Below are 27,752 nucleotides of genomic sequence, written 5' to 3'. Positions count from 1 at the left end.
GGGAACATCCATGGCAGAGAAGAAGATGCCAAGAGAACAATAGAGCGCTATCCCTTCTTCACACGGCTGGCACGAACAACGGGCACGCCACAGTTTATTCCGCAGAGTTCCAGTTGAAGGCCGTCGGCACATCTTAAATTGGAGCCACATTGCGTGGCCATTGGCCGTACGTGGCTCCGCCCATCCTGCTACCCTACACGCCTTCTGAGTGGATACGCTTAATCTAGTTTCAAAGAGGAAAGCCAAGGCTATACTAACTGAGTTCTGATTATTTCTGAAGAGCAGGCTGTCAGTGAGAACGACCCATGTGCAGTTAAATGCGCGTTTGATTAAAACTGTGTTTGATTGCGTTTCCTTTTTGAGTCCATTTCCTTCCTGGGGGCGTCTTGAGTAACCCCCGCCTCGATGGATTTGTGGGTAGAGTGAGTGTGTGCGTTGTACTGGACAGATGAGGACTCAGGACTCATTACAAAAACAAATTAATCTTTATTCAGGGGGGAGTGCAGTAAATCTCTCAAAACACAAACAAGTATTTACAGTTCCACAGTCACTTGTAACATGAGGGCTCACTAAAGAATGGCCTGGAAGAGAGAGCCAGGGTTTTTTAATGCATGACTGTGGAGGGGAGGCCGTCCTGGGCCCAAATGATTAAAAACACAATCAGATTATGATCGTTCGCATTCGCTTCTGAAAGCATCCTGCACTTTTCCCAGGTCCAAGTGGATTTAGCGGGGAGGATTAAGAACGACCCAGCCCCACGTGATGGGTCTGGACTAACATAATGGCAGGGGGGTGGGGGGGCAGGAATCCTCCCTAAGTGCCTGGTGAGCTGGCAGCAGGAAGGGGAGGAGCTTGCGTTATCCACTGGGCCTGGACGGCTCATTCCACTGCACCCCCGTAAGTGAGCACCTCCTGATTGAGGCGAGTGAGCGTGAATGGATTTATCTTTGATGCACCTTGTAAGACAACTGGACAATAGAGACGTGGATCTCCCTGTTACGCGGGGCAGCCTCCTCTGGCCGGATCGATATGACATCGAAGCTCATCATCATACCGAACTCCCAGGCACTGAATTTAGGCTTTGTTTCACTAGAAAAGGCCAGGGTGCACTTTCCTAGTGACTGCTGATTGTATCCATCCAGAGGGGGCCTTTCAGTCTGAAGACTCAAAGGGACAAAGAGGAATCCAAATGTGCTGAAATGAAAATAAGGAGTCGGTACTGAAACAAAACCACAGCGAAGCCCGCTGGTCTCTCCAGACGCCCGCTGGTCTCTCCAGACGCCCGCTGGTCTCTCTAGACGCCTGCTGGTCTCTTGCCTCAAGCCATCCCTCCGCTATTGGCCAACCCGTAACTGATAACTTTCTCAAGGTCCTTGAAGCTGACATGGCCGTCGGAGTCGTGATCCACACATCTGTCGGGAGAGAAAAGTCGCCCGGTTACTTGAGTGGAAACAGAGTAATCTCTCTAACAAAGGAGCCAGTATTTCAAAAGCTGAGGCTTACTTAGGGCCCAGAGGCAAGACCCGCATTTTATTCAGTACTGTAGGCGAGAGCATGATCTGGCCGGCTGATGTGTCTTATGTACCAAGACAGAGCGGTCTGAAACAAACGGAAGAGGCTGAGAACTCCACCGGGCCGCAGAGAGCTTTCACACAGAGGCCCAGCACTGATGATTATATTGAGCGACTGTCAGTTACTGATATTACCTCAAAGCAGGAGGAAAAAACAACAGGAAAACCAATAAACAGCTTTCCAGCGTGGCCCTCAAATTCGATATGTCACGTTGTCCTTACCGCGTTATACTGCGGCATCTCGAAAACAAGAGCACCCCGCACGGCAACTACACGTTTACTGTGTCCTCGGATCGCTTTCAACGTCGTCATCTGAAGTGTGACCACCCCCCACCCCCACCCATCGTTTCCTCCGCCCGTGGCAGTGCGCAGTAATGACCATATGGAAGCGGTGACAGCGAACTGCCAGCACTTCTCCAGCTCCTGAGCTGCCTGCCTCTTCCCTAAACCCACGAGTGAGTGGGCTCCCTGATTGACCTCGGCCAGCGTCTTGCCCGAGCTCCCTCCTCAGCTGGGAGGTGGGCGTGGGAGGGAGGAGAGCCTCTTATTTTCAGCTGACTGAGCCTTTTATCAAGCCGGAGGGTGAGGGCACGCGGCGGGAGCTGCCAGCCCCGCCAAAGGAGCTCTGGCAGTGGGGCAGAGCCATCAACTGCCCCCCCCCCCCCCCCCAACCCAACCCAACCCACCCAGAAGCCCCGGATGTGAGCAACAGGACAAACGAAGTGCAAACAGTATGCTGGCGGGGATACAGTCAACACCCAGTGACTAGACCTGAGAACAACACACTTCAGCCTCAATAAGGTCACTGTCATTGTCATTTGACTACAGCATGCAGTAAATACATAAAGTCCCAGCAGAACAGTATATTTACCACAAATTTAATATTAAACACAGATAATACATCTAATCTGCATGTGCTATCTGTATTGCACCGAGTGTATTATTACTGAGATTGAGATTAGGGGGCCGGGGACGGTTAGCGCAGCTGACGTGCAGATATCAAAGATCATATCATCATGTGCGCCTCGCAAAGGTTCGTCCCAATTCAAACCTATAAGTGACTTCAGCCATTTACTTCAACGCAGCTCTATCGCAGGTTCGTCATCTCCGCGGGGAGGAAGCGTCCACACGCAGTGCTGGCGTGAACGCTCCCTCCATCTCGGTGGCGGAGCGAGCGAGACTGAGCAGATGAAGATGATGAGAAAGCAAAGCGGGTCTGCACCAGCACCGAGGCGACAGGCGTTGCCAGGCCTTTGCGTTCCCATGGCACCCACTTCCCACCTGGAGATGAAACTGAAATGGCCATTCCGCTGCCGGGGTAGAATCTCCTATTTACGTCTCATTGGATTTGCAACCTCAACTCCCCAACCCACCGCCCATCTTCCCCGACCCACCGCCCATCTTCCCCGACCCACCGCCCATCTTGCCCAAAAAGGGCAGCATGTGAATTCGAGCACGTCCGTGCGGCGGTGTGGAACGGGGCCCCTGCACGCACATGCAAAACACATTAAGTGGACTTTGGAGTAAAGCCAGAATCACTGTGGATAAAAGGCCATCATGTGAATCCATGTATGAGGAGAGGAGGATAAACACGGGTGGAGATACTTTGGGAGGGGCGCAGCGGAGGTGGGGGGGGGGGGGGGGGGGGTGTTGGTTGGTGGCAGGGGGGCTGTGTGTTTTCCTGCCTCATTCTCTCAATGGGTGATTTCTCTATTACTCCAAGCAGCAGACTGATGGAGTGCAAACACAGCAGATGTGAAGGAAATTTGGTAGCAACAGGGAGGAGAATTAAAACAACATTAAGTATCCAGCAACTGGAAAATCACGCTTTCCTGTTCCATGCCGGTGACTGCCATTCAGACGCAAGTGTGCCACGGCTCTTAATTCCACTCGAAAGGGGCCCTGCGTGTACAGGAAGGCCGTAGCGGTCTCTCTCCCCAACTCCCCAGAGCCCCGCCCCTCCCCAGAGCCCCACCCCTCTACAGAGCCCCGCCCCTCTACAGAGCCAGCACACAACGGGCAGAACTGATGCCACAGGCGTAATGGCGAAGAGCTCGTTTAGGGTGAGCGTCATAGAGCGTGTGAAGAGGACGAGGTCTCATTAGGCCGCCATGACCACCACTTTACGCGGCTGCCGACTTTTATTGTTTTTCTCAAATATTTATTTTTTCATTTTCATCTTTTTATAGTCATCTTTAAGGTGAAAACAACACTGAAAAATAGAAAGAAACAGTTATACATGTTTGCAGTTACGGTACATATGATTCTACAAGGTCAAGACATGTGGGGCACTGGTCTGAGGACAAGAAGGAGTTTTCATGTTCTCAGGTAGACATCCTCCTTATCTTTGTTATCAGTACCCACCCAGGTTGGGTTGCATTCCCAGAGGGGTTTGTGTGTGTGTGTGTGTGTGTGTTCCCTGAAGAGGGGGATGTTGTATTCCCAGAGAAGAGGTGGGTGGTTGAGGGGGGGGTTTGTTCCTAGAGGATGGGGCTTCAGGTGCCTCTTTGAGAATGAAGTTGTTTTTCATGTGCAGTTTCCAACCCATGGACATGAGACACATTACCCAGAGTCCCTTGAAGTCGTGCAGCAGCTAACGCTCAGCCAAGCGTGCAGATCTTCTAATTATTGCTTTGTCATAACTGGAATATCGTCATTATCAGCTTAACATAACACGTCCACGACGTGTTGCTCGCATTACGATGCCGCTTAGCAGCTGTATCCGTCACAGCCCCGCCCCTCGCCCCGCCCCTCGCCCCGCCCCTCGCCCAGGAGGCTCGCCCAGGAGGCTCGCCTTTGGAGAATGGCTCCCCTCCTGTGACTGGCACCTCTTCAGATAGCTCGCACCACAAAGCGCCCAAAATGGAACCTGAGCAAAAGGAGCGGCGTAGTGCCAGGATGTGATTCGTCCCGGGAATCACCGTGAAACTGGGAACCGCGCAAACGACAACAGCAACAACAAATTCTGGGCACCGTGTCCTCAGCAAAAATGTGTTGGACAACCTTAACGGAGATAAACGCTGCCTGGCCGGACCACTGCTCCCCACTTCCCTGAGCCAGAAGTGCCCTCGGGGGGCACAGCAGACGCCCCGGCTCCCAGGAGACAACCCAGCAATGACATCATCAGGGCTCACCAGAGATTACACCAATGCACAGGTAGATTCAACCGATGGCTGACTGGCCGTTCTTCTTTTTTTCTGTTTTTTTCCCCTTTTGGGAAGGGGAGCAGTGGGAAAAGAGGAGAATGCGGTCGCTACTCTGTCACTGTCAGGGGGAGCGCGCTCAGCTCCCGTACTGACACTGCAGAAAAGCGGGAGAGAAGACGCTCGGCTAGCTGTGTTCGCACGACCCTGCCGCACAAACACTTAGTGCTGAGTGGTGGGATTCGGAGTGCAGAAAAGCATACGTCCAAACCACGCCACGGGCCCGTAAATCAAAGTAAGCCACAACGTCAGCTGCTTAAAAGCAGAGATCCAACATTTGCCCTCGAAGAAAAAAAAAAAAAAAAGAAAGGTCTCGGAATAAATATTCTTTGTCCGTCATAATTGTGGCGAGGGGCGGGGGGAGGGGCGTGCAGGTTCGCACCAGGCACAGGGTCCAGATGAGTAATCAGAAAGGCGCGTGGGTTCCGTCTCGCACGTGAAAACGTCTGGCTCTCATCTACCGGAGGACGCTGGGAGCCCAGTCGGGCCCCTGGGCCCTCTGCTCTCGCCGGGCCGTAATTGGGCCCCCTCGCAGCGCCCCTGCTCATCCCCCCCCCCCCCCCCCGTTCCGCCGAGCGGGCAGGCGCCCGGGGGGGCGCGATCCCCGTTTTCTCTTCTGACCGATGGAGGGACGCTTCTCCGCGGGAGGGATGTTACTCCGACGACCCTCCCTTTTCAGATTAACTAAATCACTTCCATTAAAAGCAGTGTGCCGCGCTGTCATGGCAACCCCCGCTGCAAGCGTCTGTGGGAGCTGCGAAACGCACGGCAGAAATTCCTTTCCCGCCCGTAGCCCTCAGACGCGATATTGATGCCGCTGTCATGGGTGGCTGCTCCTGCCTCTGTCGCTACCCGCCGAGACTACCAACCAGACTCGGGTCTGGCCCGGCAGCGGGCGTCTAGCAGCCGTATGTCTGATCCAGGCGCACGCGCCCATAATTCCACAGCTGCTTAGACCCAGACGCCAGCACGGTCAGGTTTTCTTTAAACAACACGGCAGGCGATGTGATTAGGACTCGAGGGTTAGGCCTGGCTTCGAAAGAGAAACGGATGTTTTTACTAGCCGCCGGTAATATGTAATGCGCGTAACGTGCAGCGTAACGTGCAGCGTAACGTGGAGGGCTTTCATTTCTCCTGAGTCAATAGCCCTTTTTTGTGCCCTACTTTCCGCCTTCTCGGCATCACACGTCAGAGGCAGCAGGCAGTCACCACGGAGGGCAGAGCAGGAGGGAGAGCCTATTCTTAAACATCCTGCAGGAGCAGACAGAAAGAGAAGCCTTTCCTCCTGCACACACACACACACATCCATACACACATGCATACATGCAGACACTCAACACACCTCCCTGGAGAGAGCACATGCCAAACAGCCAAACACCCAGTGCTGCCAAGCTTGCAGTGTCTCACACACACACACACACACACACACACACACACACACACACACACACACACACACACACATACACATACAGGCACACGTATGCATTTGGAGACAGACACGGAGGCATGGGCGTGTGGCTACAAAACAATCGTCTCTGTCTCTCCACCTGACGTTACAGCGCACAGCCCGGGGAATCTCGGAGGCAGAGAGGCGAGGATCCTTACACGCAGTGCTGAAATCCTGACACGTTCCCCGCACCGAGCCACAGAGGCACAGCTCACAGTTATAAATTACAATGTGCTTACTGGGGGGAAAGATTGATGACGGCACGGCGTGTATCTCGTGACTCTCCCGCTTAGCTAATGGGGGACTGCGGTGACTCTTCACATCCATACCCGTCTGAGTCACCGTGGAAGAGCATTCTCGGTTAAGGGGAATTAGAAGAGACGTCCGGGAGACGTTCAGGAGACGTTCAGGAGACGTTCGGGAGACATACGGGAGACATACGGGAGACATACGGGAGACGTCCGGGAGACGTTCAGGAGACGTTCGGGAGACGTTCGGGAGACGTTCAGGAGACGTCCGGGAGACGTTCGGGAGACATCCGGGAGACATACGGGAGACATACGGGAGACATACGGGAGACATACGGGAGACATCCGGGAGACATACGGGAGACATACGGGAGACGTCCGGGAGACGTTCAGGAGACGTCCGGGAGACGTTCGGGAGACATCCGGGAGACATACGGGAGACGTCCGGAAGACGTCCGGGAGGAGCTCGACCGCCGGTTGGAGGTTGAGGCGATTCGTCCAACAGGGCTTTACGAATTGTAAATGGATTATGTAATTGGGAAGGCAACTCCTGGTGCTTGCTTGGGATTTCTAATAAATGTTTACCGCTCACTGCAGCCCCAAAACTCTCGACAAAAATCCTTTTAAGTCACGGGAGGGGGAAAAAGAAGTCAATTTATTTAAATCCAGCTCTTATCCGGAGAAGTCGTCCTGGGTCTTGGTTGCATCCCAAGCTGCTGGTTCTATTTGGCGTGGCTGTGTTTCCTTGGCCGTCCCCATTATAACTCCTGGTCTTCACCCGCTCCCTACAGCGGGGACGCTGATATTCAATCATCATTTGCTCCGGGAGAGACCAATTCACTGTTTATTCGACTTCGCAATTTATCCCACTTTAAAAGACTGCTGTTGCTAAGAGAAGGAGAGAAAGACTGAAGGAGAAGAAGCCTGGATGAGAGACAGGGAACTGGGAGCTCTTCACCAAAAGCCCGATTCATCATGAACTTCGTCCAGTGTTTAATCAGCCGGTGTAATGGGAGAGAGAGGAGGACACAGAGCTGTACCGTGATGCGCCCGGCCGTCCTGCTGTGTCTGTCGTCACTTCCCTGCGGTCTTCGGACATGCGGGTGTTTAAGCTGCCGCAACACTTCACAAACCTCTGGAGCGAATCCCGTTAGAGGTTCTTCTCCAACGCGGCCCCGACAGGAGAAGATTGCCCCCCCCCCGCCCCCCCCGAACCTCAGAGCATGCACGTTCGCCCCTTAAAAAAAAGCACATTCGCCCCTGAACATACCGTGCACACGCATGCCAAACGGAGCATGTGTATTCACCCGCAAACATAGCGTGCACTTTCTCACCCAAACAAAATGTGCACGATTGGCCCCAAACAGAACGTGCACGTCCAGCCCAAAGGCAGCGTGCATGGCGGTCTGAACTGTCACCATCATCGGGACACAGTGGGCGCAGGACAGAGAGACACGCAGTCCTCCGGCGCTTGTTGGATCGCTGCTGCACCGAGCCGGGCGTCGGCAGGACGTCTGGCAGACGCGGGGCGCGTGCCACGTGACAGAAAGCACGACGCCTGTCTCCACATCAGCGTACGTATCTGTCCAAGGCCCGGTTCTCAAGAACGGAAGAGTGCCACAATCGAATGTAAATAATGATGAGTAGTACTAAAAGCTTAAAACCCAGAGGAGAGCGTGAGCTCGGGTTTCAGACCTCAGTGTCCCGCTCAGATGAGACATGCAGGGTTGAAATGAGGTTCCATATGTGGAAGTCCTGCTGGGGATGAAATGGTGGCGGAGGCAGGGATGGTAGCCTCCGCGCCCACTACCCCGCGCTCTGATTAGCGGGAGTGAGGAAGGCCCGCCACAGCCGGGCCAGCGGACTGATGGGACATCACCAGGGTCCCGCGCCGCTTTCATTAACACTCCATCTCGCTCACCTGAGGGGAGCCGAAATATGAAATCAAATAGAAAGGGCGGAGGGGAGAGAAAATCACCGCACACCCGGCACACGGGCACCATAACCTCTCAAACACTCCACCTTACATCCACCCGAGCATATGTGGTCACAGGCGCGCGCACACACACACACACACACACACACACACACACACACACACACACACACACACACACACACACACACACACGCTTCGACTCCCACGGACGCGCTCGCTTCCGCTGCTCCCCTCCTGGCCGCACAGAGGAGTGTTCTGTGGCGGAGGGGGAGTTCTCTCTTTGTATCCTAAAATACACCTCTTAGCTTCTTCACTGAGGCCTGATTTCTTTTGTCGCGAGCTGCCTTCATCTTTTAAGAGGGCCCGCTGAGACGCGTCACGCGCCGCTCTGTCAGAACCAGCGTAAACGGGGCGCGCTGCTGGGAGTTTGTGTTTTTTTAATTCAGTCGCTCTTCGCCGTCTAGACGCCCCGCTTAAAGACGGCAGCGTAGCCGCCCTCTCCGACGCCCCCCCCCCCCGCGGTGACACGCCCCTCTGCACCGCTCCTGACCCGGTGCATACCCCCCCCCCCCCCTACCCCCGCCCCCTCCCCACCCACCCCAGCCGTGGTACAGAACACCAGCAAATTCGGAGGGAGCCGAATTTGGCGACATCCTCTGAAGGTCTCCTGACGGGTTTCCAAAAAAAAAAAGGCAGACTGTCCGGCAGCAGCCGTGGGAAGTCCCCGCGGGAACGCTACAACGGGAACATCGTGTCAAACATCATCTCCGAGGGCGATCCGCCCTCCGAGGCGGGGTGCGATCTTAAATCGCTCCGGGCCCGCGCGCACGTCTCTGCCGGCTTTTCCCTCCCACGCCTTTATTTTCCACGTTCCCCCTCTCCAAAAGTCAACACGTGCTGGGGAGGAGATCCCGACCAGGGGCGCTCCAGTAAATGTCAGGAAGAATGGAGAGCTTTGAGATCCGTGACGCGAACGCGGGGGCTGTCAGGGCCGACGGAGCAGTGATGCGGAGATAAGAGCGCCCCGCCGCCCATGGGCTTAACACCACGAGGGGACACAAAACCAGGCAAGGGAACAAACAAAGTGTGCTGGCACTCTTTAATTTAATTGGGAAACGGAACAACTCTATAAACTGTCTGTCTGTAATGTCATAACTATTACCAGGAAGATTTTTTTTTCTGTTAGCTTAAAATAAAATGCAAACAGTGAGAAATGGGAACATGGAAACAGGTCTTTCCATGTGACATTAGTTTGTGGAGGGAAAAAAAGAAGAAAAACAGACTCGAACATCGAGGATCTTAAATGAGGTCAGAATGAGCACTGATATGTGGGAACCCAGAGGGAAATAAATACAGTATCACTTATTCAGGAGGGAGGTCAGGTTTTAAATCAAGAAAAACTCCACTCTTTTCCCATATTACTTTTTAAAGTTAAAAGCTGGTTATGAGTCCGGTTCACGGAGAGCTCATTCTTTAGGGTGATTGATGGTAATTAGGTCAAATGAGGTCACTCGCAGGACACACTCAACCTATATTAAAGCAGCACGTTGTGTATCTTCTCCTTTTACCCCTGTTTACAGCCGCAGAAAACCGTACGTCATCTTTGCAGCGCTGCCTCCTTCGGGCAAAAAAACCCAGATTCGACTGTGCGGTGGCCAAACCGCCGTAGAGATACTGTCTCTCATGTTCGTTTGCAAGAAGTGTGAAAAATAACACTACAGGAAATGACTCTGAGGTTCCCCTTGATGGAGGAGCTAGTTGAGAGCCTCCTGTTGAGATAATACATTCTTTCCCAACAAGCCAAGTGTTGGATCTAGCTAATCTGATTTAATGGCAAGTGGATACATTACATCTTATTCTAAAAGCTCTCCAAAGGAGGACAGCGGCACTCTGTTGGGCTCGGGTCCGGCGTCATTAGAAGTCAGGGCCGATGCGATCTTTAAACAGGCAGCGGAAAAATCTATATCTCCAGAATGAGCATCTGTTGGAAATCAAAGCGGTGCTGGAGTGCCCTTGAAATCAAAGGAGAGGGGAGCCACTGAAAGGGACTGAGGTTGAGCGGGGGGTCCCCAGAGCTCAGTGTCGGGTCCCTCCGTGTTAGCAGCGAGGCATCACGCCCTCTGACTGGTGTCCTCCAGAAACGTTCTGTAGAAAGGCATGGCATTCACTTCTAAAGCCAAACAGAAAGAACACAGGCTCATGCACTCACACACACACACACACACACACACACACACACACACACTCAGCCATTCAAGGTTGTCTTAGCCTGATGCCGCATTTCAAACAAGGAGAAGGATGGTGACAAATATTTGGTTTGAATGAGGTTCTGAAAACACGGTGACTCGGGCTGACAGAGGTGTGGAGTCGAAAAACCTAACGCGCACAGCAGTGTGCATCACCGCTCCACAGCGGGGATATCAAAAAGAACACAGTGACAACTCTTGCGGGACTACTACACCAAGGTGTTCGGTGCCTGTGTGTCACGGAGAACATCCTCAATGCCCTGACAGGTAGGAGAATGAGTAGGTAGCATGGGTTGCTAAAAGAGCCCTGAAGAATGGGAAAGGCACCGTGCGGCCATCCCGAGCGGGGCTGGCACGCCACTGAGATGTGCTCTCACATGTCACTTCGGAAACTACAGCTCTGCTCTTTTACGGGGCGACCGGGGCATCTTAAAATGGAAGCGAAGCAGCCGAGTTTTAAAGAGTGGTCATATTTGACCTGTCTAAATGCGTTTTTACAGTCTCGGTAGAACAAATGTGGGGGTTGAAATGAGAGCACGAAGCAGTATTGCACCTAACAGGGGGACATAACGGCACGGGTGCCAAATACAAAAATATATATATATATATAAATCCCAGCAAGTCAGGTCACAATTGAGAATTAGAGCAACAAAAGCTCGTGATGGATAAGCTAAACATTCCAGACAACCTCTCGGCCCCGCGTTAACCGCTGCCTTCTCCTCAATCGTATTTACATTTTTCAGCACAAATGGAAATCCAGATATGGCACGGAGGGCGTAAACAGGCCCTGCTAGAGAGAAACATGGCTGATTGAGCCCTTGTCTCATTTGATTACAGGTTTTATATATCAGCTACAAGGGACCGGGGGGAGAACCAGCTACCACGGCGCGCTAGCAACTCCACCACACCGCGGAGCAAAAGCCGAGGAATCCTGCACTGCGACTCGTTCATTAGCATATGCTAATTACATCCATTCACCAATGAAAACACCCCCAAATACCCACTGCCCGTGTCAGACAGCAGAGAGCAGGAATCCATCGGTTCCTCTCAGTAGCAGGCCGTGGACGCCTTGTGAAATTTGGAACTTCGTCCACTCCGTTCCCCGCCGTTTTCCACTCCGCCCTTACCCGCTCCGTTCACGCCACGTACTGCAGAATGACGTGATAATATTTCTTACTCAATCAGCCCTGAAAAGTCTGACGTAATGCAGCTAGAGAGCTCAGTGAGTGCAAATCCACTGCCTGGAAGTGACCAGGGCCCATTTCTTCAGACAGCTCGGACGGTGGTGTCAGACGGTTCTATTGGCTACATGGAGAAGCTGGTTTTGTGAGCTGCAGAGACACCACCAAGCATACCAAGTGCTTTTAAATCCGCAATTAATTAAAGCCATAAACTTCCGATGTAAGACCTACTTCAGCTTCAGAAAAACGATCCCCTAATGGAGATTCAGCAGTGGCTTGTCTGAACCATTCTCCTTCAGCTAAGATGCTATGAACTAACACAGTATAACAACGTTTGCCACTGAAGTCTGAGTGGAAAGACAGAGAGAGGGCAGCTGTCTATGGGGTACCTGTGTTCAAACGGCACAGCATGAGAAAGCTTATCTTGCTAACTTGTTTGACTACTGGCAAGACAAAAAGTGTAACTTAACCCTGGCACATTCTCACACAGAAATCACCCACAAGTGCGCAGAGCAAGTGCTGAGTTAGTGCTTTAAAGACAGACACTTCCCTTTTGTTCTGATTATTCTTGGCTTTGTGTTACCGGGCAGAGATCGCAGTTTGCCCTGAAAACGAGATTAAAGAGGAAGTGTGTAGTAGCATAGATGCAGTTTACAGGAGCGTCGGTGCAGACACGAAAACGTGTAATTGCTTGTCGTCAGGGGTCAAAGCCCGTACCTCACGTCCTGATCCAGAATCCACCCAGGCCGCAGACGGGGGCCGAAAGCTCCCCCTCGAGAGCGCCAGTCCGCCAGCTCCATTAAGCCGCGGGCCTAATCACTTCAGTGGAGGTAGTTGGTGGCGTTCTGAACTAAGATCAGGAACATTGAGAGATAGTAATCATTTAATCCTCTCGGAACACAGAGGAGTCTGATTTCTCAAGCACTCTGGCGTTTCCTATTATAGAGCTCATTACTGGAGGGGGGGGGGGGGGTGTACAGAAAACAATTTGGAGCTAGAAAAAAAAAAAGATGTCTACGGTGTCTTCACCTAAAATAAATATTTCCACGTGTCTTTCCAAAAGGCGGGAGCGTGTGTTTGCTTGCATTTGGTGATGAAAATCAAAAGTCACAGAAGAGCGCGTAATGGCTTTTACACAGATCAAATGGGCGAGAGTCCCTTGCGTTCCGCAGCAGACAGAAGCGAGACAGTATGCTCCTCTGTAGCGTTCAGCCCCGTGCGCTCCTGATGACTGGATGAAAAAGAAGCACTTTACACTGAGAGCCCATCTGCTCCTGTGTAAAATAACCCGGCAGGGGAGAGCTGAGTCGTGAACAGCGCGCGTAAGGGAGAGAGAGAGGGAGAGAGAGAGAGAGAGAGAGAGGGAGAGAGAGAAAGAGAGAGAGATGAAACACGGAGGTCTTAAGCTTACAGCAAAGTGGTGAGTGGCTGTTTTCTCGTCCGGAGCGAAGCAACCCACCCTCGCCCGCCACCCCGACGTGGTTAATGGCCCTCTCTGTGGATTCGAGAGGCGGAGTCTAATTGTCGTCTGGGCCCAAGGCTGGCGGTCTGGGGAGCGCAGACGAGCCCTCGTGGCGTGTTTGCCGGCGGGAAAGGATCCGGCGCGTGAGGCCGGACACCCCTAATGCTCCCCGACAGCTGCGTGGGTCTTTGGGAAGAGGCGTGGGCCTACCCCCCAGTCCCACCCCCCAGACAGGCAGCGCCGGCAGGCCTCAGACAGGCAGCCCACCACAGAGAGGAGCTTCTGCTCCACAGTCTCTTTCAAAGAGATGTATGAAGGGAAGCCCCTCTGCCAGCTCAGGGAGAGCGAGAGAGACAGGAAAGAGACAGGAGAGAGACAGGAGAGAGACAGTGAGCGGGGAGGAGACAGTCCTGCAGTTCAGATATGATCGAAGGCAGAAAAGAGAGCAAATGATCCCTTTATGGTTCTCACTCTTCCGGTGCGTTCATCTAGTGGAGAGGCAACAGACATGTCAACAGCAGACAAGCACAAGGAGGTTTGTTTTCTTCTGGTTTACCTGAACTGGAGCGGTCCTGATTGTAGAGAAACAAATTCCTGTTTATTTGGTTTTGTTTTAGAGTTTGTTTACCCTCTCCCAGCAGGAAGCACCCGGCCTCCTGACAAATACATCAGCTCACTCTCCTCCAATAGTGAAGTGCCTCTCTTGCAGAAACCACAGAAATGAGGGGAACCAGGCCTGCATCTGCTCGACGATAACCTTTGCCCTTCCTCATGGCTGCCGTGCCGCACAATCTGCCTTAGATCTCCTTGCTGAAGTCGACTTGCTTGATAGGAAGGCTTGTGTTGAACCACGATCAACATGCAAAGAACCTGTAGAGGGCCGGGCCAAAATTATTAACTTAATAAATATAAATATAAACTAATCTACACACAAATCTAATCTACACCATAATCTAACCTACACCATAATCTATTCTACACCCTTTCATCGATGGCAGTTCTTTTTTTTATCATCCTATTTGAGATCTTTTTTTTTTATGGATGGGCATACATCCACTAGGTGGATGAGCAGAGACATACGTCCACTGGGTGGATGAACGAAGCAGGTGGTGCTGAAGATGAGCTCTCAGAATCTGGATGGCGTATGCAGACAGCTGGCACGGTGTCTGTTGTTCTTTGAGGGCGGAGGTAGCCTCCATCTCTCTTGTGTTTTCTCAACCTCGAGGTTCTCCTTTGGTCCCACAGAGATGCCCAGGTGTCCAAATCAGCTCCTTGGTCCCTCAGAACACAGCTTCACCACACACCAGACAGACACATTCGGCTCTGACATTATTTGCCTGGAACAAGGAGAATGCAGAACAGTTCATGGGGGATGGATCCAGTTTTAACGGCACTTGGCCGGCACAGTGGACAAACCACAACTCCGTAGCCTCTTGTAAAAAGGAGTCATCGTCTCCGCGTGGAATGGTAACTTCACACCATCACGAGTTACATTTGTAAGCTGCCACACTCTTAAATGTATTATAGCTCCAGAATCAAACTGTGAAGCCAATGGAACCAACCTGGAGTCGACGTGAAAGTAAAATATAGTGTGAATGTGGAAATCTAACAGCTCATCTCTGAGGCACCGTGCGAAATCACGGCAGGTGTGTGAAAGGCATCACAAAGTGGAAGCACGACAAAATCAGACTTTCACGACTGGGAAAAAAATGGGCTGGAATTCGTAGGGTTGAAGCACATTCGGTAGAAGAAGTACAGGATATACGACATTCGGTAGAAGAAGTACGGGATATACGACATTCGGTAGAAGAAGTACGGGATATACGACATTCGGTAGAAGAAGTACGGGATATACGACATTCGGTAGAAGAAGTACGGGATATACGACATTCGGTAGAAGTAGTACGGGATATACGACATTCGGTAGAAGAAGTACGGGATATACGACATTCGGTAGAAGAAGTACGGGATATACGACATTCGGTAGAAGTAGTACGGGATATACGACATTCGGTAGAAGAAGTATGGGATATACGACATTCGGTAGAAGTAGTATGGGATATACGACATTCGGTAGAAGTAGTACGGGATATACGACATTCGGTAGAAGTAGTACGGGATATACGACATTCGGTAGAAGAAGGTTATATTGTACTGCGGATGACATTGTCCACTGTTTATAGAACACGTCGACACAGTAGCGTTTTTAAAGAGGGAAGGTTAAATTGTTACACTGAAGTGGTCAGAACAGGTCCGGTGAATCTCGTGCTTTTGAGGTCATTTAGAGGAAAACTCAATGCGCTTTATGCAAAGTGCGTGCTCTCGAGGCAATAACACCAAACTGAATACTATTTATTATTTAAAAAATACTGGAGAGTCACATAGCTACCCCCTAGTGGTCAGGGAAGGAGGTGTCATGGGAATGTTTGGAGAACACCAAACCACTCGTGCCACTCGATGATAAAAGCAAGTTGGTGTGTGGTTGATCAGTGCTGTAATTGTACCCTTCACCACAGGTTCTTCCTCTTCGGCTTACACACCGAGATACAGACGCGCACATACGAGCGCACACACAAAACACACGTGCGCATTTTCTACGGGGACCCTTGTCTTTATTATCACACCCCAGCAGCTTACTGTTTCCATGGCTCTACGCGATGGATTAATCACACCATTTAATGTGTTTATTTCTCCCTGTCCAGGAGGCAGAGGAGACGCGTGGAGGAGGCGTGAGGGCTTCAGCCGGCTTTGTGTACTCTGTAATTGGCGTGAGAGGGGGGCTCGGAGCGCAGTGACCCCCCCCCAAGCGAAGGTGCGCCCACAAAGGTGCGGACCTCACGGGGCTCGGAGGCAGCTCACACCCCGGAGGAAGTGCTCACTCACTTCCGAAATCTCCTCCGCTGACGTGCTGAATAAAATCCTCCCCAAATATGAAGAGTGATAGAATGTCATATCTACAAATGGCTGGAATTCTGTTTCCAAGACAACGGCTGAGAATGCCCACTGAGCGCGTGCAGAAGAGCCCACTGAGAGCAATTTTCCGTTACACTTCCTTTGAAGTGAAGTACAGAGGAGTTTCCACCTCCAAATCACCTTGAATGACCACACATTAAAACGGACATAAACATTACACACACAGGGACAAACACGCGCACACACACACACACACACACACACACACACACACACACACACACACACATTCTAAACGTGTTACTTTTTTTTGCTATTGGCTCTGAACAAGACATCTTAGAGATGGGTCCTTATAACCCCGGGTGACACCACGCTAAGCGCATGCCTTTTCTGTCTAACATTTGCTCAGTGGTCCGCACTGCAGTGTGTTAATTGGTGCCCAATAAGCTGACTCTCTTCTTCCCTTCCAGCCTGTACAAGATAATTATACCTGCATGTTTCTGATAGCTTTATTCATAGGACAATCCTTCCAGTTATCCTCTTTAATCAGTTTGCAAAAAAAAAGCACCTTTGGGCTGTCATCTCTATCTTTCCCAAAGCTTTCTCTCTCTCTTTCCTTCCCTCTATTCCCTCTCTCCACCTCCCTCCTCCTCTTTCTTTCCCTCTCTCTCTCTCATGTTATGCTTGTGGATGGAGAGGGGACTGCCTGTTTGACAGCTCGAGAAGCTGAGAATAATCGCAATCTGACAGCAGGCTTTTAAAAGATGTATAGAAAGCCGCTCCGCTCTCGTGTTGCACCACTCAATTTCCACCCTGCAACTGAAGAAGAAATAAGGTTCCACGCTGAAGCGAAAGTAACTTTTTCCTTTCCGTGAGTAATGTTTAATTCATACACCTAAAGCTGCCGCTACTGTTGTAGAGGCTGAGCAAAGGAATTTTCCACCCCCCCGTTCTGGGTACAGCCCGTAGTATGATGGTAGCATGTGTGTGAGCTGTCTCGTTCTCACAGATCCAACTCCCCTGCTCGGCTCGATTGGACGGTCCCGGCGGTCTTGACTACACACGCCGGAGGGTCCTGCTCCACGAGTTCAGCGTAGCTTGAGCTCTGAAAACGTTCCTTGTGGAGATTGTACAAAGTGTTCGAGGTATCCAGGCAGGTTAATCATTTTGAGCTAAAACACAGCGATGCGATCCTGGACGTGATATGCACACAAGGCTGTTCTCAAAGGCCATGTTTACACAGAGGTTACACGGCGTGCTGACACAGTGACAAACAGCGCAAACGGGCGAGAGGCCTGGGCCCACCCGGTGACCCTTCAGCGGGTTTGTTTCCCCTCGTTCCATCGCCGTCCGAGTCAGCCAACGCTTCCCTGATCTGCGAGCCACGCTCCAATCCCCAGTGCTAAAACGTAAATGGCTTGTGGGCTCTGAGGCAGCCCTCCAATGCGGAGGATGTTTAATAATAAAAAAGTAAACACGGAAAAGGCTGATGAGAAAGAGCCAGTGCCATAGCTCCCTGGAGGCTCCGCCTCCTAACACCCCCCCTTCCTTCAACAGCCAATCATGGGAGAGCTCTGGGTAAGGATGAGCTCAGAAGAGCACTCTTCTTCCTTTCGCCCTTGCCCGTCGCTGGCAGACACCAGCGACCTCCGGCAGCCGAGTCAGTCCGACGGACCCTCCCACCCCGTGCCGGACTGGAAGGTGGGGGTGGGGAGGGGCCGGGGTGATCACCGGGCACGCCCCACCGCGACCTCATGGGACAACAATCGCTGCTGTGTCGTGACCTTCAGGCACATCTGGCCCCGGGCTCGGAGTTGAGACGGGGAGGATGAATCAGACGATCTGCACACTGCCCCGTGGAGATCAAAGCCATTCCCACCCTCCAGACCAAGAGGGAGGCTTTGAGAGAGGCTCCACTGGAAAGGTTGGCAGGTAATGCGAGCTCCATCAGGAGGTGCCGGCGAACAGGAACGAGGAGCAAAGTGAGGGGGGGGGATGAAAGGCAGCCACCTGCCCCCGTGTGACAGATCTTCACACCTCTCCACTCATGGAAACGGATGGTTTTGACGAACGTCTTTAGCTAAGCTTGAACCTTTAGCTAAGTCTTAGGTGCCGTTTTGTTACCTACAGCAAATTAACATTTATAAAAAAAAAACTATATGAATTCATTTTAAAATGATATTTCAGACATTACTACACCAATAGAACTTCTTGTCCTATTTCTGTGTGTGTAAATATAGCCCAGTGGCATCGTCTAGACTTCAAGACTCTGGGTACTGCTGACTTTTCTCTAATGTATGGCAGGGGTTATAGAAGGTTCATTTTTCTGAGGCTCCTTGAAGGCTGATTTTAAGTGGATGAGACAGCCCTTATCTACTCTCTGTTGCTCTCCAACACACACTCAGAAGACCTCCTCATTCAAATGGCCGTAATGGACTACGTGAAACCCGAGCACCCTAATCATACCTTTGTGTGAGACAAAACTAAATAAGGAGACTGAACCCAGCGAAGGACGCTCTTCACTTAAGTGGACGAGGGGAAGCCAGACAGAGGGACACGCAGCCCTCTAAACCCCACCAAATGGTGCCGGTTTTTTTTTTTATATCTGTTTGGGGTTTGTTGACCCAAACAAACCCAAACACAGACGAGTGTGTTATCATGTCAGAGCGAGTGGGCCGACACACCTGCCTCTGTCCTGTCCCTTTCACCTGGACTCCTTCAGTCTGAGTACAGCCTCCAATGGCAGGTCATGCAGTAGCTCCTTAATCACCTGGGAGGGAACAGGCTCTCGAAGTCAGCTCCACAAGTGGACTGGAGCCCGTGTGGGCCGTGCGATCTCTGCTGCGGCCATTTTCTTTCCACGCACTTCACCCCTCTGCGGAGATGCCACGTTTTGCAAAAAAAAAAAAAAAAAACAACCCCAAGAGTTTGGGGTCAGGTTGATCAGGCTAATCCCCGTCAAACCACACACTAATCCCCAAATCCAAATCAAACTGTTATCTCAGGAAGCATGTTTGCCAGAATGAAACTCACAGACAGGGGATTCACTGCACATCACAAGCTCATCAAAGAAGCTCTTGCAAAAACGGCGCAAAAATTAATCAGCACCATCTTCTTATCCAGGTTTCATTTGGTGTTTTACTTATCCTACTGGCCAATCAGCTGTCTGGCCATTGTTACTGTCCCTCAGCAATGTAGGTGGGGGTCAAAGGTTCCCAGGGGATGCATAAGAATCCATGTTAGGTCTGCATTGCTCTGCTGATAGGCCAGACAATGACACCGCGTCGGCCGGCTGACCTCAGAGCTGGTTTTGACGTCCTGGGTTACGTTGGCTCGGACCGGTCTCACACACTCTGCGTTATGTACGTCACCACCACCCTGAGGGAGTTCACTCATCTCCTGACTCTGCCTCCCGACTTTGTCCTGTCCCAGGAGATCTTCTCCCTGGGCCCTCACCGCGCACGGCCCCCGACACACACAGAGAAGGGCCCACCGGCATGGGGCCGCTCTTCATAGAACTGTGGTTAGGAGGAGAAAACGTGGCCCTAGAGTAGCGTGACAGATTTGAGGAAATAAATAAAGAAATTCTGGTGCAATCCAGCACTCAGCCCAATGAACTAAGCCATTCTGTTGAGTGAAAAAAAAAATGACCTCATTCAGATGAAGATAAATCTCGGAAGATTAAGGTGATCCGATTTTAGCTGTATTGGTGTATATATTATGGACAGAAGAGAGATTGTTTTAGCCCTTGCAAGAGAATATATTATAAACTCTTTTTCTATGTAATTCTTCTTGTATTTCTCAGATTCCAACTAGAGCAACCAACACGTGTGCTTATCACGCGGGACTTAAATTAAAGGCCAACTCTGACATTTTTGCAAATAACCCAATTTTTCACTTGTTTGACATTCACTAAGCATATCTACACACTTGTGGAATGAATGGGTTTTGCTTTGAACTCCCGTGAAGAAGAAGTTTGTCTCACACCAACGGCAATGAACATCCATTCAAATGTAGAGCAGACTGGAGATGTTTGGAGAGGTACAAATACTTCTCATGTTTGGCAAGTCGATGCACACGGTCCCTGCATTAAAAAGATGATCCACTCCTCATAGAAATCCACGTCCATGTCAAAAGCGAGCGAACGCTTTTATGCGCGCCACCATGATACACACCGGAAGATTACGAACCAAAATGCCAGCACTGTCCGTTAATACTCTGATTTATTCAGCACATGAGAAGCTCCTACAATCACCAGTATGATTACTATCTTCCTGGTACACATCGAATGCATGAAATCTGGTTCCTTACGTTCCCCGCAGGTGGAAATTAAACCAACGGCATTACGCGGAGGAATAAATATAACTGTAATCTAGCAAACGCACGGAACACAAGAGCGTCATGCTCGTGTTCCGACACACAGACTTGCTCCAAAGTGAGAGAAATAATGATACAAGCGGCAGGTAAACTACATTTTCCAGTTATTATCGCCATACGTGCTTATCTGCCCGCTCCAGGGAGCCAGGGAGGCCAGTGTGCCCACGCCTGCTCCGTCTCTGCCAGGGTTTCCCCAGCTGGGCTTCAGACACACCTATCAGCCCCTCTCTGGTGGTGGGGGGGTTCACCTCTGCAGCCCTGCAGCCGGCCGCTATCTCCCCCAGACGGCGCACGGCCGCCCTCTCCGTGGCCCTGTTTAAAAGGCACTTATATTTTCGCTTCGAGGAACCTGGTCTTTCACTACCACAGGAGATCTCTGATAGTGACATGCAAGAAAAAATCTAAAGTAAAAAAAGGGGAAGCTCCTCATTTGAATTCCTGCTAGGTTCACATATGCAGTGAAGTCTGGACTAAGTGAGCTGCGTTTGTAACAAAGGCCGATAGATAGCGCTCGCATGGAGGCGATCTAAGATTACTAGGTAATGATTTGGACAGAACAAAACGGAAGAGCAGGAGGGAACGCGGCCTGCTGATTTAGGGGAGGTCCAGTCAAGCGTAGGGGTGGCTTCAAAAACATGAACTCACATCGTGCACACCAAAGGAACGGACACATAGAGGACAATGCAGGAGATGTGCCATCTATAACTGTACAGTACGCTCTTTCCTTCATTACACTATGTATGCGTGTGTGTGTGTAACTACATGTGTGTGTCTGTACATGTGTGCATACATGTGTATGTGTGCATGCAAGTGTGTATGCATGTGTGTATAAATGCATGTGTGTGTGTGCATGTGTTTGTACATGCATGCGTGTGCGATTATTTGTGCATGTGTGTATATGTGTACATGCATGTGAGTACATGTGTGTGTGACTGTGTTCATGCGCGCGCGTGTGTGTGTTTGTTATTCTGCGCTCACGTGTGTGTGTGTGTGTGTGTGTGTGTTCTCCAATAACGCTCCGGCGCCATCTTGCCGACGTGTGTGTGTGTGTGTGTTACTCTGCGCTCGTGTGTGTGTGGGCTCCTGCCCTCTCAGTAAGCAGCACGGCACGCCAGCCAACCAGATTTCCATAGTGCATCAGCTGGGGGAGCTGCCACAGGCAGGGGGCAGCACTCTGCTCACCCATTCACCCACTCCAGGGGGGACCAATGAGATTACTGCATTAGCCTCTGGCAAACCCAGCTCTCCACCAACTCTCCCTCTGAATCAGAAACAAGTCGGCAGGGGCACACGCGCCAGACAGCCAGCTAACCAGAAACGAACGATCCTTCCGTGGAAAGCAACAGCGAAGCAGTCCGAAGGTTCTCCAATAACGCTCCGGCGCCGTCTTGCAGACGAGGGAACGAAAATCAGAGTCTGAGAGAGAGATGGAGAAATAAAACGGCCTGGGAGAGACACAGAAATAAACCGTCACCGTCCGGCCACACGAGCGGGTCTAGTGGGCCCGGGGCGGGATTCGTGCGTCTGCAGGACCGCCACTGCTGGGTGTGGGCCCACACGCCACCCGAACGCCCCATTTGGGTGGAGTATTAGCTGCCTGTGATCCCCGCGTGCATTACTGCGGGGCCCGCCTCACCACACTTTCATTAAGCCCATCAGCGGGAGAAGGAGAGAAAGAGCTACTTTAAGGGATTTATGCACTCCGCACTTCCACGGGCAGGCAGTAAAACTGCAGGCCAGTGATACCCCCTTTCACAATGCTACATAAAGGAAATGTAATTACCTCGATACGGTGGCAAAAGAAAAGGGCAAACTCTCAATATGCCGTAAAGGCGCTCACACTGAGAGCCCACGAGGCTAATTACGCACCTGATCTGTAGGGGTCGGTACACACACTCACCACCGCCTCCACACACCCTCTACACCCAACACACACAAATGGTCATGACTCCAAAGTCAAGACACTGTCCGAGAGACCTGGAACTGTAACAGAGTGGGCAGTTCCTCCTTTGAAAAACAGATATGCAAAGCTCCATTTGAGAGATACCGGCCGTAACCTCGTCCCTGGCTTCAGGCAATCACATCGTGGAACAATTTGCATGAATATTTTGGAGAAATTGAAAAAGAAAAAAAAAAAAAAAAAGAGTCGTCGCTGGTTAATAGGAAGGAAACTGCTACAGAAGTTTAATTTAAGAATGCTAATTAATTCACTTATTCATCAGCCTTCAGTTGGGCCCGATTAAAGAGACACACAAGACAGAAGAAGCGAAGCAAGCTGACGTTGTCAGGGAGTCTTTGGGTAAACTCCCACTAATCTTTTACAGTCAAGAGCTGCGATGTCGAGAGATGCGTAATTACATTTCTCTTTGATAAGGGCAAGTGCTTTCATATTGTGCTTTCTCAAGCTATTCTCTCCGGTTTACTCAATTTCCAACATAACAGAGGCAAAGTGACAGAGACAAATACAAGTACTTTAAGTTCAATATCTTTAATAAAATACCAGCAACCAAAACCAGATTTGACCTTGAAAGAAAATAACATCTACCGCCCTCGTTCAAACTTCCACTCCATTTCATCACTGTTCCCACCATCTGAGGTTTTAAAAAAAACAATAATATAGTGTCCTAAAATGAAGAGTCTGACCTGGTGTCTGCCTGCATGGTTAGATGAGAGTGTTCACACACCACACTACAAGAGCCGAGGTAGGCGAGAGAAAGGGAGGAGAGAGAGAGAGAAAGAGGGAGGGGAGGGAGAGAGAGAGAGAGAGAGAGGGGGAGAGAGCCTTCTCATAGTTACTCATGCACTGCAAGAATGCGAGCAGCAGGTATTTATGGAAAGGCGATGACAGATAGTTGCTCTGGAAACGCTGACAACAATAGGGGAGGAGGGCGGAGAAGAGAGGAAGACGTACGGAAAGAAAAGAAGAAGAGGAGGAGGGGGGGGGGAGGGGGGGAGGGGGGGGGGGGGGCTGCAGGCGCTGCTCAAGGTGTGATGGCAGCAGCTCCGCGTGCCCCGTCGCCATGGCAACAAGCGGGCGGGCGGCGTTAACGTCGGTTCGGGGAGGCGGCACGCGTCCATAAATCCGCGGCGCATAAAGAGGCGGCGGCCGCCCTGCTAATGGGGCCGTGTCTGCAGCTCACCGCATTGTTCCACCGTAATTACCAGGAAGAGGACAGGACAAGGGTGTTGCTCCTTTCTTCACAAAGAAGAGCAAACACACACACACACACACACACACACACACACACACACACACACACACACACGCTCATTTCAATGGAGGTTTCAACTTGTCTTGAGATTCACATTAAGAGTAAATCTGGTACCTCACACACACACACACACACACACACACACACACACACAAAGCTTTGTGTGCTCCTATGACTGGGGGCAAGCGTTCTCATTTATCACTTTGGTGTGATAATCTGTCCTAAACACAGCCCTGGGCTTCGAGATAAACTCTGAACACAGCAGTCAGACTCGCCCTCATATCTCTCACTCTTCCCTCTTTTCATTCACTCCCTCTTTTTTTCCCAGAGAATTTCATCTCTGCGTCCCACCCAGCTGCCGGCCTGCCCACAGCCTCGGTGACAGCAGGATGATTGAGGAGAGGGGAGAGGTGGTGGGTGGGTGGGTGTGGACCGTGCCAACTAAACAAGACGGCACAGGGGTGTGAAGGTTACGACTTTGAAGGCTCTTCTTCGATCCTGACGACCCCTGTGCTCACACGCAGATACCCACCCCCGGGCCGGGCAGCCCAGACCGGCCAGGTGCAGCTACCTGTCCAGACTCCTCAGGTCTCGCCCGCTAACGGTCTGAAGAACTGGAGTGGGAAGCAGGTGGCCTGGAATTTCCTCGCTGTGGTGTCAAATTGAACGACTTCCTCCGCCTCTGAATAACAATCCCAACAATGTCATTATGGAAAAATGCTAATTCCAGTGTCGTCAAACGACAACGACAAAAAAAACCCGTCTTGGGTAGAGAAAGCCCGTCCCATACGTGGACTGTTTGTGAGGAGAGGCAGGAATTTACATGGTGAGCTCAGAATGCCGACATGCTGCTCTTAGCAGTAACTGCACCACGCCACTCTACCCTGCAGAGGATGAGTCACACACTGCACAGCACTAAATCTCCACACACACACACCCACACACACATACACACACACACACACTCAAACACACACACGGTGGCTGTATGAGGAGCCTCGCGTCACACCTCAGAGAGGTTCCAAGGGCTTCTCCTCACACAGAGGGAAGACACAGCGAGCTCCTCACGACGCCTCAGCCAGCACTCCCTCCAAAACCAGGAAAAGAGGTGGTAATAATGTGTTAGAAAAACTGCAGACACAAGGAGACAGCCCAAAGCTCTTGGTGGGGCACGAGGCAGACGCACGGAGGACGCCGAGGGCGGGGGGGCGGGCGGGCGTCACGCTGCCTGGGACTCGGTAATGGATCTCGGCGTGGTGATAAATGTTTGGAATGGGTGCGAACACATGGTCCAGAGACAGGAGAAGGCTCCACCTGTTGGCGAGCGCAGACCCGCGGTAACGGGGAGGGATAGGGAGGACGGAGGGAGGGTTCCGGGCGTGTGCGGTGGGCGGGGCGCGCGGCAGCGGTCTTTGAGGTGGGCGGGGCGAGAACGGCGTACCGGCCCTAACATGCAGGTTGACTCCTCTCATCTCCGTGCTATAAAAGATGTCCTTGTTGCCTAACAATGATTTCTGGTGTGGAAAAAAGAAAGAAAAAAAAACAAACAAGAAAAAACAAACAAACAAAGCCCTTCACAAATTCCCTGTAAAAAAAAAAAAACTAAACAGAAAACTCTCCCCGCAGGACTTCAGGGGGTTTAAGGTCAGCAGGAGAGCCGTGGCGAACGTGTCACTCTGGTCACTGAACTATTGCTGTGTGGGAACGCTTTATATCACTGTCCCTTGCCATAAAAGGACATATGTAGGTCTAAAATGTCCCCATTTGTTGACTTATGCCCTAATGGGTCCTTTAAAAAACCATAGAATAAATCACCCCACGCAAGATCTATTATCATACTTCCCAGCTGGTCTTGGGGCCCCTGATCTTGGCTCCATGTTACGCTAAAAATCTCTGCTGTTTGCTTTCTGGTCTTTCCATTTTTGTCTTATCTGACCATGGGGTATTTTGGCATAGAGCTGACATGTAACTGTTTTGAAGATCGGTTGCAACCACCTGCAACTGATTTCTGGGTAAAGGTTCACGTCTTCACTGTCCTTATAGTGCATGTCCTGTAGTCCTTATAGTGCATGTCCTGTAGTCCTTATAGTGCATGCCCTGTAGTCCTTATAGTGCATGCCCTGTAGTCCTTATAGTGCATGTCCTATAGTCCTTATAGTACATGTCCTATAGTCGTTATAGTGCATGTCCTACAGTCCTTATAGTGCATGTCCTACAGTCCTTATAGTACATGTCCTATAGTCGTTATAGTGCATGTCCTGTAGTCCTTATAGTGCATGTCCTATAGTCCTTATAGTGCATGTCCTGTAGTCCTTATAGTGCATGTCCTGTAGTCCTTATAGTGCATGTCCTGTAGTCCTTATAGTGCATGTCCTATAGTCCTTATAGTGCATGTCCTGTAGTCCTTATAGTGCATGTCCTGTAGTCCTTATAGTGCATGTCCTGTAGTCCTTATAGTGCATGTCCTGTAGTCCTTATAGTGCATGTCCTATAGTCCTTATAGTGCATGAACAAATCACAGCCACATCCCCTTCCGCTGCAACATTTAAAAAATTTCATAATTATTACAAGAATTGTTTGTTTTCAGTGTTTTTTCTACACAGATTTGCATCTTCTTCAACGGTAGTGTGTTCTGCTCCTTACCAAACTGATAAATGACAAAGGGGGTGTGGCCTTTGGGCCTCCTGATATTTATACCCATGGAAAACAGGAAGTTGGGTATTTTTTGAAAAACGAAAGGACCTTATCCACTCTCTGAAAGGTTAGATTCCAATGCAATATACATGACAAATATATATTTTTCAGTTTTTCTTGCTAATTTTGACCAGGGTGTCAGTCTCCCAAGAGGGACACTCCCTGATGCTGTGCTGGGATCCCTGGAGGACACATGGAGTACGGACCTGCCAGAGGGCGCGTCACTTCCCTAATGGCACGGCGACGGCGGGTCTGGTGTAGAGGCCGAAGGCCACGCTTACCGAAAGGCCTCCAGCACGGTTCTCTCCGACAGGTGAGGAGTCACGCGGCCGAAGCCGCCTCTGAAGTCCTCCACCTTCAGGAATCCGCGACCTGGGGGAAGAGCACGAAACCAGCGTGTAACGACACTTTGATTTATTAAAGCCGCATCCGAATGGCCAGAATAAGAGCACTCTGAGGAAAAAGAGAACAGCGGTCCGCCACAGCGGGTCCGTAACTCCGCAGACTTCTGGTATAATCTCCTCCTGCCTGCTTCTCCTTCTCCCCGTGGGGCTGGAGAGTGTTTGTTGTTTTGGCTCAGAGTGGCGGTGGGAAGCGTGAGAGGGGCCTGCTGGAGTCCACGCGTCTCAGAGGGAGCGGCTTCCCGTGGGCCCTGTGCTTCTCTGCGCGCCCTTTGATTCGCTGGAAAGGGCTCCCCCGAGGAGCTGGAGAGTGGCAGCCTGCAAAGTCAGGGATGAGGGTGGACCGTGAGTGGGTGCCGGGACACCTCCGAGCCCACCAATCACAGCGTGGACAGGGAAGGTGGGCATTTGTCTGAAAGCCCCACACTACCCCGCCCTCCTCGCCATTGAGGTCCGCCTCGGTAGTGCTGGTAATCGTGGCGTCAACACAGATATGCGTTGCGTCGGGAGGGGGTAAGACGACGACACACGCCCCCGCAAACCACGGCGCATGACGAATACTGTCGGCGTCAGCTAAAAGGTGCAGTAACACGCTTATTCGGACTCTTGGCATAAGCGCTTGCAAGTATGTTATCAGAGAAAAGCACGTGTCGACACGGACGGGCCACAGAACCTGTTCCACTCACGGATGGGAGTATCAAAGTCAATGCTGTGCGCGGCATGCTTTGATCAAGAGGCCGGGCCCCGTGTGCTGAAGCCCCAGGGTCTCGGTCAGCGGCCGGCGCCCAGCGCAGAGCGCCCCGTCATTGGGCACATTGCCTCGTGAGCCGGGGGGGGATGGAAGTGGCTTGTTTA

The 27,752-nt window shown here is 51.3% G+C and overlaps 1 long non-coding RNA gene across 6 annotated transcripts; it reads right to left on the bottom strand.

The window, feature by feature from the left end:
• Positions 1-463: 463 nt before the first annotated feature.
• LOC143481003 (uncharacterized) lies at positions 464-27,229 on the bottom strand. 6 transcript variants are annotated; one of them, XR_013121931.1, is made up of 7 exons: positions 26,994-27,229; positions 26,778-26,868; positions 14,381-14,637; positions 12,868-14,170; positions 12,556-12,688; positions 1,504-1,599; positions 464-1,412 (listed from the first exon to the last, which is right to left on the bottom strand). It is a non-coding gene; the product is annotated as an uncharacterized LOC143481003 (long non-coding RNA). The 6 variants fall into 6 exon arrangements; XR_013121934.1 differs by lacking the exon at positions 1,504-1,599 and having other exon boundaries at positions 12,868-13,069; positions 13,250-14,170; positions 26,994-27,228; XR_013121929.1 differs by lacking the exon at positions 1,504-1,599 and having other exon boundaries at positions 26,994-27,228.
• Between the last annotated feature and the right edge of the window lie 523 nt (positions 27,230-27,752).

This window comes from Brachyhypopomus gauderio, chromosome 17, assembly GCF_052324685.1.
Source record: "Brachyhypopomus gauderio isolate BG-103 chromosome 17, BGAUD_0.2, whole genome shotgun sequence".
Lineage (NCBI taxonomy): Eukaryota > Metazoa > Chordata > Actinopteri > Gymnotiformes > Hypopomidae > Brachyhypopomus > Brachyhypopomus gauderio.
Note: the sequence above shows the minus strand (reverse complement) of the source record. Positions and strands in the feature narration are given on the sequence as shown.